The sequence below is a fragment of the Coenobita brevimanus genome, chromosome 90 (genome assembly GCF_032717465.1).
Source record: "Coenobita brevimanus isolate Jiangsu-jjx chromosome 90, ASM3271746v2, whole genome shotgun sequence".
NCBI lineage: Eukaryota > Metazoa > Arthropoda > Malacostraca > Decapoda > Coenobitidae > Coenobita > Coenobita brevimanus.
Window position 1 is genome coordinate 26,684,300 of NC_137043.1, and position 13,250 is coordinate 26,697,549.

At 41.9% G+C, this 13,250-nt stretch overlaps 1 protein-coding gene across 1 annotated transcript in view; it reads right to left on the reverse strand.

Annotated features, from left to right (window-relative positions):
- The window catches only part of LOC145411694 (uncharacterized), a 186,842-nt gene that overhangs the window by 29,272 nt on the left and 144,320 nt on the right, over positions 1-13,250 (reverse strand). The gene's annotated exons all lie outside the window — the stretch shown is intronic.

Genomic DNA, 13,250 nt, shown 5'->3' on the forward strand with positions numbered 1-13,250 from the left:
CGTAGGCTTAAGAATTTAATCTAAAGCATCCTTGCCCATAAGAAAACACAAACACTGAATTTTCATTTCCAGAAAATAGTACTGAATGGTATCCTGTTCAGTAGAGGCGTTTTGAAGTTCATGTCATATCTATTTACTGCATTCGTCCATGGCGCCGTGGACATAGGCTGTTATCAGTATTTATAGTGTCATCATTCTTTCTTTACTACATCGTTCCCAACCAGCCATATTATCTTGAAGTTGTACTTTTCATTGACCTGGGAATCAGTATTGCCAACAACATATAATCAGGGACAACAACACCATGCATTCCCAGAAACATGAAATCAGTCAGCGCTCTTCCCTATCGACCATAACTGTTTTTATCAAAAGCGTTGTTTGCATACTTCTCAGATCTCGATGGCTGGTGGCGGTGGCAAGAAAGACCACATTCTGTACGGTACTGGACGCCCGTGCCACGTGTCGGTCGTGTATTTTGGTCTGTCCGTCTCTGAGCAGTTTTTATCAACATTCAACCCAAGCGATACCTGCACAACCACATCAGTCGCATGTCTTTTATCTATAACATGTAATGGCTACTTCATAGCAATGTTATTCAGTGTAGGATACAGCTGTCTGACTCAGGAGTTGGAAAGAACTTTCACTTAAGAGAAGGAAGATTGAGCGTGGTTGAAGAATCCCTTTCTCTGAGTACACTTAGAGTGACCTAGTTCGCGTTGTGGGGGAAGGTGAAGAGGGAGGAAGGGGAACACTGTACTGTATACCTGGAGTGAAGGAACAGAACTGGGCAGGAGGACTTTAAAATCAACGTACTGTATGAATATTCTGGATAACAAGATGTCCCTCATTAGCTTATTATGATTAAAAGTATTGTTCATGGGAGTGAAGAAGTTAATACTTATCACAATATCCATCACTATATATATATATATATATATATATATATATATATATATATATATATATATATATATATATATAGATAGATAGATAGATATATATACATACACTGTATGAATATAAATATATATATCTGTATGTATGAGAAAGAATGGAACAAAGGGATGGAGGCATTCAGGTAAGGACCGTAGAGAAACAAGGATGGTCAGAACAGAAGGACGTAGGGAAAACTGGAGTGGGGATAAAGAGACGAGTCGAGAAATGGATAAAGATAATGGCATAGATGGAAGCCAGGGCAACCGTCAAAACACACAGCTTTCTTTATATAGACGAGTTGCCACCAGGTGCTTGTGAGAGAGAGAGAGATGAGGAGGTGAAAAGTGAATGTCTTGTATCGGTCCAGTACTTAATCATCGTTTGCCTGAGAGAGAGAGAGAGAGAGAGAGAGAGAGAGAGAGAGAGAGAGAGAGAGAGTACAATGAGTATTCGAACGATATACATAAAATGCATAATGTACTGTTTATACTGTTGCTACCAGAAGTCACACACACACACACACACACACACACACACACACACACACACACACACACACACACACACACAGCTCGCTGGTGCAGTGGTAACGTTCCCGCTTGCCAACCGGTGGACGGGAGTTCGCGCCTCGCTCAGGTTGCGAAAAGTTTCACTGACGAGGTGGGTGGTTACTGTCCCCCTTGAGCAAGGGGACGGGTGTGTGCGTGTGTGAAGGTCACAGCCATGCCCTTAGATCGGACTATATGAGCTCTCAGCTCCCTTCCGGGAGGGTAAAAGCTGACGATCACGACCATCAAGTGATCCTGACCGACCAGGTGAATTACACACACACACAAAGCAGGCACTTTCATATTCAGAGGTACACACATTATCACACGTAAGTTTTTCTACACACACACACACACACACACACACACACACACACACACACACACACACACACACACACACACACACACACACAAAGCAGGCACTTTCGTATTCAGAGGTACACACATTATCACACGTAAGTTTTTCTACACACACACACACACACACACACACACACACACACACACACACACACACACACACACACACACACACACACACACACAGCACTAATCAATGTAGACCACTTGGCAACCGTCATATATAATGCATAGAGAGAGAGAGAGAGAGAGAGAGAGAGAGAGAGAGAGAGAGAGAGAGAGAGAGGGGCCTGTGTGCATGTGCCTGTTACTGAATATTGTATGTGTGTGTGTGTGTGTGTGTGTGTGTGTGTGTGTGTGTATGGTTGCCAGTGTTGATATGACTACCTCAGCAACCACTCAATACCTTTGCCACACGTCACGTATGTCATGACCAGAGACACGCGCACCGGAGGCTTTAGCACTGGGGTACTCTCTGGCCTTCCTCAGTACAGTATTTAACCCTATTTTATCTGCTGACGTGTATTTCTTTTTATTCTTTCTTCCTCCAGTCTGATATATTGAACTTTCCATGCATCACGTATGAGTACCATGATATGAGCATTGAAGGGATTACGTTGGTTTTCGGTTTCTTCTTAGTCCCTTCAGAGTGACGTGTTTTTTTTTTTTTTATCATATTTATGCCCTCTTCAGGTGATTTTATTCAGCTTAGGCTTTTATTTATTTATTTATTTATTTTTACTGATGGGGTAAGATACAGGCGTCGTTGATCCTTCCACCACCAGTGCATTTTCCAAAGCTTAGCAAATGTGTGACAGCACCAAGGCAAGGAATATTAGAATGCTTTACGATATCAGAGGTCTTTACAACATACATATCCCTTGAATCATATGGTGCCTATAAGGGTTTCCATCTAAAGTCTGGTTAGGGTTTATTGTTCACATAATACCGCTCAGGGAAGTCAGACTGGTCACCCTGCCTTAAATGTCGGGACTGAGTAGCCTAGTCCGGGCCTCAAAGCTCCTGTATATAAATGGGTTAGATTGGGATTGGATGATGGACGGATCGATGGAATTAGGTGATGTACTGTTTTGTTCATGCAACAGCCAGACGATTATATGCAACTCAGAAAGGACCTCTAGTACTGGATGGGTTTAGGAAGGCCGTATTAAACCCTCCAGCTCGAAAAGTCTCTCCTAAGCTGAATGAAATCGTCTGGAATGGGCAAGCACCTCCCCCATCCATCACCATCAGCACCTCAGTACCTCATGAATATTTACTGCAGAGAGAGAGAGAGAGATCTTGGTCGAGGCTTTTTTACCATTAGTGTAGGTCTAGTTATCTGTCTCTTAGGATTTAGTATAGGTTAGTGATTTGTCTGTTAGGTGGTTAGTTTTAGGGTCTTTAGATTAGGTATTTTTGATTATAAGTAATATAAGGTTAATAATATTAAAAAATAAATAAAAAAAATAAAATAAAACTACAAAAAAATAATAAAATAAAAATTATTATATATATATATATATATATATATATATATATATATATATATATATATATATATATATATATATATATGTACGTGTGCATGAAAGTGTGTATGTTCATATGCATGGATGTGTGTGTATATATATATATATATATATATATATATATATATATATATATATATATATATATATATGTTCGTATATATATGTGTATATATGTCAATATATATACATATATATATTTTGCCTTAATGACCAGGGGCTCCGGCCCCAATGGTCGATAGGCAAAAAAAAAAAAAAAAAAAAAAAAGAGAGAGAGAGAGAGAGAGAGCTATGTGTATGTTTCTGGTCGTGCTGTGTGTGTGTGTGTGTGTGTGTGTGTGTGTGTGTGTGTGTGTGTGTGTGTGTGTTATCTCGTCATCTGCCAGTTATTCATCATCAAATCTTTGCTCTATCGCCTAATCATCGCGACAACCACTATCTCACGATCTAATGACCCACTCTTTCACCAAAATTACACTCTCTCTCTCTCTCTCTCTCTCTAAATGACACCATACAGGCATTTGAATTAGTGTTGGGTCGATATAAGGAAAAGTTCAGTGTTTCACCTACTTCTCTCTCTCTCTCTCTCTCTCTCTCTCTCTCTCTCTCTCTCTCTCTCTCTCTCTCTCTCTCTCTCTCTCTCTCTCATTTTACTCTCTACTCTCTTTATTCTTACTTCCTCCTCCTCCTCCTCCTCCTCCTCTGTCTTCTTGTATTTGTTCACTCTACCTTTGCCCCTATCATTCCGTCATTCCTCCCCCCCTCCTTCTCCTTGTCACCGTCCCCCCCTCCGGCCGGGCATTCAGGGGGCTCCAACCCCTCTCCAATATCGAAGGTCATTCACCTCACCATGTACACACAAATGCACACACACACGCACATGGAGTTACACATGAATAGGTAAGCAGGGAAAGGAAGGAAAAGGTGTCTTTGTCTGCCCACCTACCCACCTATCGCGTCCATCTCTCTCTCTCTCTCTCTCTCTCTCTCTCCATTTGCCCTACTCATCTCTCAGCTCTATTTCGTTTCTTCGCACCTTCCTTCTGCTTTTTTTTTTTTTTCCATTTTATTCTTTCGGTCAGTCTTGTTGCTACACTTCCGTTTTTTCCTTCACAACACTTCAGTCTGCTTTCCCCCTCCTTTTTCACCCTCCGAATCCCCCTTCCTCGTCCTCCTCCTTGTTTTAAACCGCTTTCCAGTCCCCCTGCCTGTGACATTCTTTTCAGTTCCTCTTTCTTTAACTTCCCCCTCCTTTCTCTTCCCTCACACATCTCCTCCTCCTCTATTCCCTTTCTCTTTTCCTTCATCTCTCCCTTCCATCATCCTTTCCGCTCGAGGACTTCATTTTATTTTATTCCTTCTGACAGACATAATATTCAAATCAGGAGAGGAGGTCTGTTTGAAGGAGTTAATAAGGTTACATCCAACACCTTCAGCCTGCAAATTGAGTCCTAGAGCGGTATGTTCATGCGGTCAGGAAACTTACTAACACCTCTTCCTTACCGATTTGTTTCTGATTCTGCTCCGTTACTGTATTCCTGTGTAATTCATGCAGTGTCGGTATTAAAAAGATATTAGAAGCAAAAAAGGATATTAATGGGTAGTTTAGAAAATTAATCGTTATGGAAAAGGTGCTAGGGAGCCACCTTAACCCGACTAGAATACGGGCCCTAAACTTAAGAAAATCATCAAGAGAAAACTGAACAATACGCCATCATACGGAAGATGTTGACCAATTCACTTACCTCCCTCATTCCCCCTTTGTTTCCCCCTATCCTTCGTTCCCCCTTCCCTTTCAGCTCTCTTCTCTCCTCCATCGCTCACCATTTCTTGTCATCTCCGCCCCCTCTCCCTTTCCCATTACGCTCTCCCTTCCCTTTAATCATTCTCTGCATTCCTTTCCCCCTTCCATTCCTTTCCTCTCCCCACTCTTTCCTCTTCCTTCCTACACATTGTCCTCATTTCGTTCCTCTTTCCATCCCTCCTTCTGCCCATCAGCATCTTATTCTTCTTCCTACCCTCTCACATACCTTGACAGTGACCTGGAGAAGAGGGAGGGCATGAGGAGGAGATGAGGGAGGAGATGGGGGGCGGGGGGCATGGAGATGAGGGGGGGTATATGAGAGAAGGAGGTCAGGAAGCAATAATCAAATGACCAAACGTACACTGTCGATTTCAACTCCCTTCTGTTTCACCGTGAGTGCCTTGTATCTGTCCTACCCTCCTTCTAACCCTATGACTTCCACCCTTTATAGTGTGGATAAGAAGGGCTAAAGGGATCAGAGTTATGAGGAAGAAAAACAAAGGGAGGGATGGGAAAAGGGTGGAGGTGGTCGGTTTGGGGAATGAAAGGGGAGGAATGTGGAAAGTAGCGAAAGGAAAAGAAAGAAGGAGGGAGGACAGGGAATAAAAAGCTGGAGAGAGAAAGAGAAAGAGAGAGAGAGGTGGATAAAAAGGTGGTGCATGCAAGCGAGATCGAAGTCTTCATGCCAAGGGTAAGGAACCTTGAACTATATCACACTAGCTGGGTTATATTAGGCTGGAGAGAGAGAGAGAGAGAGAGAGAGAGAGAGAGAGAGAGAATATAAAAAGGCAACTCAGAATCATACGAGGGAGAAAAGTATGTGTAGGAAAAGAGACAAAAGAAATAAGGGGAAAAAAGACGACTGGCCAAGGAAGGGTAGGACACCAAAGATAAAACAAAGGCAAAAAAAAAAAAAGTAAAATAAATACAAACAGAGACTGGAAATTAGTGAGAGCCATTGACCTGCATTTAATCCCGCGTTAGCACTTAAGTTAATCCCAGTGTACACTTTCTGGCCACTCTGTACAGTGTGCATGATTTAGTGTGGTGCAGGGAGGGAGTGAGGGAGAGAGGAAGAATGTGGGGGGAAGCGAGAGGAAAGGAGAGGACTATGGTAGGGAGAGAGTGCCAAGGGAAAGGAGAGAGGAATATGGGACAGATACGGAGAAGGAATGTACGCGAGAAAGAGAGAGGGAGAGAGAGAGAGAGAGAGAGAGAGAGAGAGAATAAAGAGGAGACGGGATGGGAAATGGGGAAGGGAAGGAGAGAGAGTTGTGGAAGGAAGAGAGAAGAGAAGAATGAGCGATAGAGGAAAGGAAGGAAATGGAATAAGAGAAGGAAGGGGAGAGGGGGAAAATGAAGGGGAGAAGAAAAGGGGGAAAGCAATATGAGAAAGCGGATGTAGGAGGAATGTGAGAGAGACTGGAGGAAAGGTGAGAAAATGGAGGGAGGTATGTAAGAGTGGCAGGAAGGGACGGTAGAAGAAAAGGATGAGAAAGAGAGAGAAAAGGAGAAAGGAGGATGCAAAAAAAAAAGAAGAAGAAAGACGAGGAATTAAAAGTGTGGAAGGTGAAGAAACAGATTTGAGAGAGAGAGAGAGAGAGAGAGAGAGAGAGAGAGAGCACATTACGTCGCAACCTAGGAATGTTAGCACCCAGCACCTGAACAACACACACACACACACACACACACACACACACACACACACACACACACACACACACACCTCGTCACGCCTTGGCCAGTAAGTGCCTTATAATTGAGCCTTACCTACAGTACATAATAGTTACCCCTTGTGGGCGCCAGAGTAGGTGTGGGAATTAACCTTCAAACTGATGATAAAGATGATGATAATAGCCTAATGATGATGGTGATGGTGATAGAGAACGGTGGTGCATATGTGATTATTTTTTCTCATCTATTTTGCTTTTAGAGTTAGAGAGGATAATTATAGATACGAGAAAAGTTTTACACTATTTCGGTAATTTTTGTGAAAGTTAAATACGCTGATTTTGACTCTGCTATATCTGACTTTAGTATAAATATATTTTTCTTTTTCCATTCCAGTGTATTTGTGGTAATTTTGCTGCAACAGACGGGTTCTAGTGCATCCATTCTCTCTCTCTCTCTCTCTCTCTCTCTCTCTCTCTCTCTCTCTCTCTCTCTCTCAGTAAAATATTGGTATTTTGTATAGGTAATTGAACAGAACTTGAAACTTAACACTGATATATCAATACAGTTGAATTTTAGAGGAATCGCATGTAATATATATATATATTTTTTTAAGTAGTAAAATATTAGGGTAGTACCGGTAGTGCGTGTCTGAACATAATTGTTAGACTGTTAGTAGTGTAAATATAGGTGTAAGAGAAGTATGCGTTGGCTGTTACACACACACACACACACACACACACACACACACACACACACACACACACACACACACACAGAGGGAGAGAGAGAGTGGGAAATCTACAAAAAGCGAAGAGTGAGTTACCAGTGTGTACAGTATAAGACTGGCAAAATAATGCGTGAGGAGAAAGGGGGGATAATTTCAGGGCAGAAGAGAAATTTGGCGAGCTTGACTGTATTCTGAGTAGTGGAATGTCTAGCTTCAGGGTGAAAAGGAGTGCTAGAAAGTTTGCTGCTTCCTGTGCTATCGTATGTGAGTGAAACCTGGGCAGTGAAGGGTAGATACTTTGGATGTTACAGGTCGTGGATGTAGACACTTTTGACCAACTGCAGTGCTGAATGAATGGTATAAGTAGCAGTGAAGTTTGTGAGAATTTTGGAATGAAAAAAGGAACTAAAAGAATGAGGTGTGGCATTACAGAATAGGTATAGAGAATTGTACTAAGTTGATATGGACAAACTTAAAGAAATACACTGATAGGGTACCAAAGAGTAACTAGCAGATAAACAGACAGACACACTAATAGACAGATAGATATGCAGATGGATAGATATAGATAGATAGATAGATAAGGTTGTGTAACACGAATAACTTTACAGACAACCTTTCCCAAGCGAGTCAGTCTTGGCGGCGACTTTTTCCTACAAGCTGCATCTGTAAAGGTCCTTGTTATAGTATTTCTTTACAAGTTGCCCTGGGAATGTCACCAAGATAGAACTGCCAGGAAAAAGGATTGAATGACAGAGGATGATGATGAAGGTAACCGCATGTAGTGTGGAGGAAAAAAGTATAGATGAGGGTGTGAGTCAGAGAGTGAGAGAGTAGTATTTGGTGTTAAAGAAGCTAGAAGGCGGTACCGTCACGGCCATCCTTTGTCGGTGGGTTGGGAGGTGAGGGAATTGAGGAAGGGGCGGAGGTTTCTACGAGGGAGGCGTCGGGAGTGATGCTAATGATAAAGAGATGACGGAGTTTGATACTGGCAGCGTCTTTTTAGTTTTGTGTTATCTGTGTATTGTTTATATTTATTAGCTCTTCTCTTTTGCTTTTTCTTTGTCCACTTCCTTCATACCTTCTACTCTCTCTCTTTCTCTCTCTCTCTCTCTCTCTCATTGATTTTCTTGCTGTTTACCTTCCCTCCTCCTTGTAAGCAGTCTGGCTATATCGATAAGTATGATCAATGGTATTACATAATGCAGTCATTCTTTATCCCAATGCACAAGCGGCTCCTAGAAATCAGTCAATAAAAATAACATTGTATAATTATGCTGGATTTGGTAATGTCAGGAAAAACGAGGCTTCTGGAAATATGGAATATACCGCAAATCCGGAATATATTGCAAATCCTGAGTATACCGCAAATCCAGCATGGCCAAGCACATACATTTTATTTTTTTGTTTATTTTTTCTTCATTAATTTTAGGTGGGAAAATTGCAGGGATGATGATGATGATGATGATTTTTCTTCTTTCAGGTTAGTTTAGTATTTGAGGGGCAAGGTTTAGGACTGTGCTAGAGGGTGGCATGAGCTGGCTTCAAGGGCTGCTTGGATGATGATGATTATGACGAGGAGGAGGAGGAGAAGAAGGAGAATGAGAAGTATAATGATGGTGATGATGGTGGTTAAGGATATTCCTTGCGATACATCGGTGTGTGAGGGACAAGGTTGAGAAGCCCAGTATATGCGGATAGGTGGACGGACTGAAGGTTTAGTTGGAAGGTCAAGATGATAATGATGATGAATGATGATGATGATGATGAATGTCCTTACTTTAGGCTATATTGGTGTGTGAGGGTGAAGAGTACAAGTATATGAGGGAGGGTGGCGAGGGGTGGATCGAGGGAATGGAGCTAGTGAGCTGGGAAAGGGTTATTTGGAGATGCTTTGGTCACGCCCGTCCGTGGGTGGATGATGGGGTGAACGAGGTAGGTAGGTAGGTAGGCTGGTAGGTAGGTAGCTTGGCAGATAAACAGAAAGAGAGAGAGGGAGAGAAAGAGAGAGAGAGAGAGCGAGAGAAAGTTAAGCATACAGAAAGACAGATAATGACACAAGTAGATAAGTGGATGGATGGTTAAACAGACAGACAGATAGATAGATAGACAGATAGATACTTAAGCAAATAAAGTGACGGATGGATAGAAAGACCAATGGATAATAGATTGGCTGATAGATGATAGATAACTACGGTAAATAAATGGATGGATGGACGAGATATGTGCATGGATGGATAGACAGCAGCAAACAGACAAATTAAAAAAGAAAAAAAGACAGACGTGCATATAGACAGACAGACAGATGGATAAATAAAGAGATAGTTACATAGGAATCCAATAAGTTTTTCATATATATATAAACTACTAGTACGTTTTGCCAAGCCTGTCCACAAGCCAGTATTGATCTGTATTGAGAGAAGTATCGATCTGTTCAGTTATGTTTACCAGGTTTACAAATACTTCTCCCCCCTCCCTTTCCCCTCCTCTCCTCTGGTTCGATATTTCTCTCCCCTTTCTCTCACCGTATCTTCCCTTCTCCCCTCTCCATATTTCCACTCCCTTTCTACCTCCCATTCTCCCTCCCCCTCCCTTTTGTCCTCCCCATTCGCACTTTCCGTCCCTTCTCCATTCCCTAATACCGATCCCCCTTCTTTCCCTTCACCCTTCTCCTTGCTTCCCCCTTTCCTAATTCCCCTCTCTCCCCTCTTCCCTCCCATACTCTCCCTTCTCTTCCATTCTCCCCCACTCTCCCTCTCCCTCCCTTTCCCCTCCTTAATTCCTCTCCCCCCTAAATCTCCCTGCCTTTTCTCCCCCTTCCCTTCTCCCTTCCCATATCCTTCTCTCCTCCTGTCTCCCCTTTCCTCCCGCGACCTCCCTTCCCTTTCCTCCCCCTCCCCCCTCACCCTCTCCCTATATGGGATAATAACGTCGTTTAATTGCCCTATTATGCGCTTCCCGGCTTGTGTAATTCACCCTCTAATCACTCAGTCACGAACCACCTTGATAGATAGATGGGTGGGTGGATGGATAGATGGATGGTTGGATGGATGGATGGGTAGGTGGGTGGGTGAGTGTGTGGATGGATGGATTGATGGGTGGTTGGGTGGATGGATGGATGGATAGGTGGGTAGAGGATTGAGAGGTGGATGGATGGATGTTTGTTTGGAAAGATAGATGGATGGATGAATGGGTGGATGGATGGATGGATAGATGGATGGGTGGATGGATAGATGAATGGATGGAGGTATGGATGTTTGTCTGATGGGCGAACGATGACCGAGTGAGGAGGTGGATGAGTTGATGACTGGTTAGGAGGTGGATGAATAATGAGTTGATTAGTTTATGGATGTCTGAATGGATGAATAGATGGATTGATAAACAAGAAGAAGGTGGATAGATAAATATTGGATGGTGGATGTATGGATGGATGAGTGGAATGATGACTGGATGGATGGTTAGGAGATTGGGTGGATGATTGGATGGATATGGTAAGTGGATAGGTATGCAGATAGATCATTCGTTCCATAATTGGTGGATAGATAGATAAGTAGATAGACAAATGGAAAGCATGAAATAATGGTTAGAGATTGCTGGATAGAAAAGTGGATAGATATAGGCTACAAGGAGAATGGATGGATAGACAGATACGTAGGTGAATGCATAGTTGGGTGGATAGATAGATGGATAGATGGAATGCATGAATAGAAAGCTGAATCCTGAATTGAATAGTTTGCTGAATAAGGCTTGAATGCAAATAGCCAGGCTGGAGAATGAATGAATAAATGGATGGTTGAATGAATAGGATGAATGGATGGCGTGCAGGAAGGGAAGTTGGCCTGGAGGCGAGGTTGTGCAAGAGTAACGGAGGATAGAATGTTATAGGAGAGAGAGAGAGAGAGAGAGAGAGAAAGAGAGAGAGAGAGAGAGGAAAGAAGAATACATAATGAAATAGAACAGGATGGGAGAAAATGAAAGGATGATGGAAGGAGTACAGTGAAGAATGGGAAAGAGTTGGGGAGAAGCAATGGAGAATTAGACTCATTATGAAGGATGGACTGAAGAAGAAATGAAAGAAGTGAGGGAAATTAAAAGGGGAAGAAAAATGGAGAGAGGAAATGACAGAGGATGAAGGGAGACTGAATTATGTAGTAGTTATAACCAACGAAAATAACAGTAACTAGCAACAACTAAATAATAAGAACTACTACTACAGCTGCTGCAATTACCGCTATTACTACTACTAATACTACTACCATCACTAAAAATAATAATAATAATAATAATAATAATAATAATAATAATAATAATAATAATGTCAGTTTCAAGGCACACTCACCCATTTAATCAAGTAAATGGGAAGGAGAGGACAGCATGTATTACCCTCTTGAGGTAGGTCGCTACAGGTAGGTCGCTAATTACACTGGCCTGAATTATAACAGGTAAAGCAGGTAACAAGTAAGACAGGTAAGGTCAAAGGTAATTATGGTCACAGGTATATCAGGTCACGAATATTTCAGGTCACGCAGCAGATCAGATAGGTCACAGTACACGTAAATGGGCAAAAGTTCACTAACAGTCCTCTACCTCCATTTGTGTCCTCCCTTCCATATTTTTTGTCATTCCTCCTCGAACATCAGAGAGTATCCTTTTTGTTTAAACCTCACTTGTTGTGTTCTTCATACTGCTGTTACGTTAAAATATTTCATGTCACGCCTTTCATTGCCACAGCAGGCAGGGTGGCGTCGGTGAACTTTTGATTGTCATAATACAGGTGTAGGTACTTAAAATTACAGGTAACAGGTATTTTAAAACACAGATAACAAGTATTTTAAGTCTTAGGTAACAGTTATTTTAGGTCAGGTATCTTATTTCAAGACACACGTAACGGATATTTCCGGGCATAGGTAAGATGATCAAAATTTCATGTAACTTTTCTTTAATCCGATTGTGTTGTTGAATGAGTGGAAGTGTATAATATTTCACTGGGGACTCTGTTAGTAGTTCTCCCATTCCTATTTCTGGATTCCTCCCACCCCAAGAGTTTGTGAGGTGTAAGGTTAGGATGTTGTTGATGATGATGATTTACAGATTCGATGCACAGGTAATCATTAGGTAATTAATACAGGTAGTACAAAGACGGGTGCAGTTGTGGTCAGTAGTACTTTCACATCGTCAGAACTTAAATGAATTCTCGCTAAACCAGCCAGTGAAATGCAGGTGGGTTGAAACGGTTGGAGTGACGCCACTTCATAACCAAGAGGTGACCATTTTTTTTTTTTTTTAATGCTGCCAGGGAAGAAGGATGGTCTCCTACGGCTTATATGATCTGCACTACGGTGGCCGAAACACTGGCCCTCCCTCCGTGAAGAAATGGGATAAAATATTTAGTTGTTACTTTTTTTTTTTTTTTGCCGTTTACGATCAGAACTTCAAACGTGCAAAGAGATTATAGCAGCAGAGCCGTGTTTTCGAGAGCAAAAAGGTCAAGATATCTTGACTAACCTTGATAACATATAATGACTAATGGGTTGATGACGTTTATGCGAGCACTGAAACTCAGTATGATATTCTGTCGATCAAGATTAGCCTCGAATATTCAGTGTTGCTCCCTATAGGTATTTTGACTGATACTGACTCCTCTATATTGTCAACATAAACAGCTT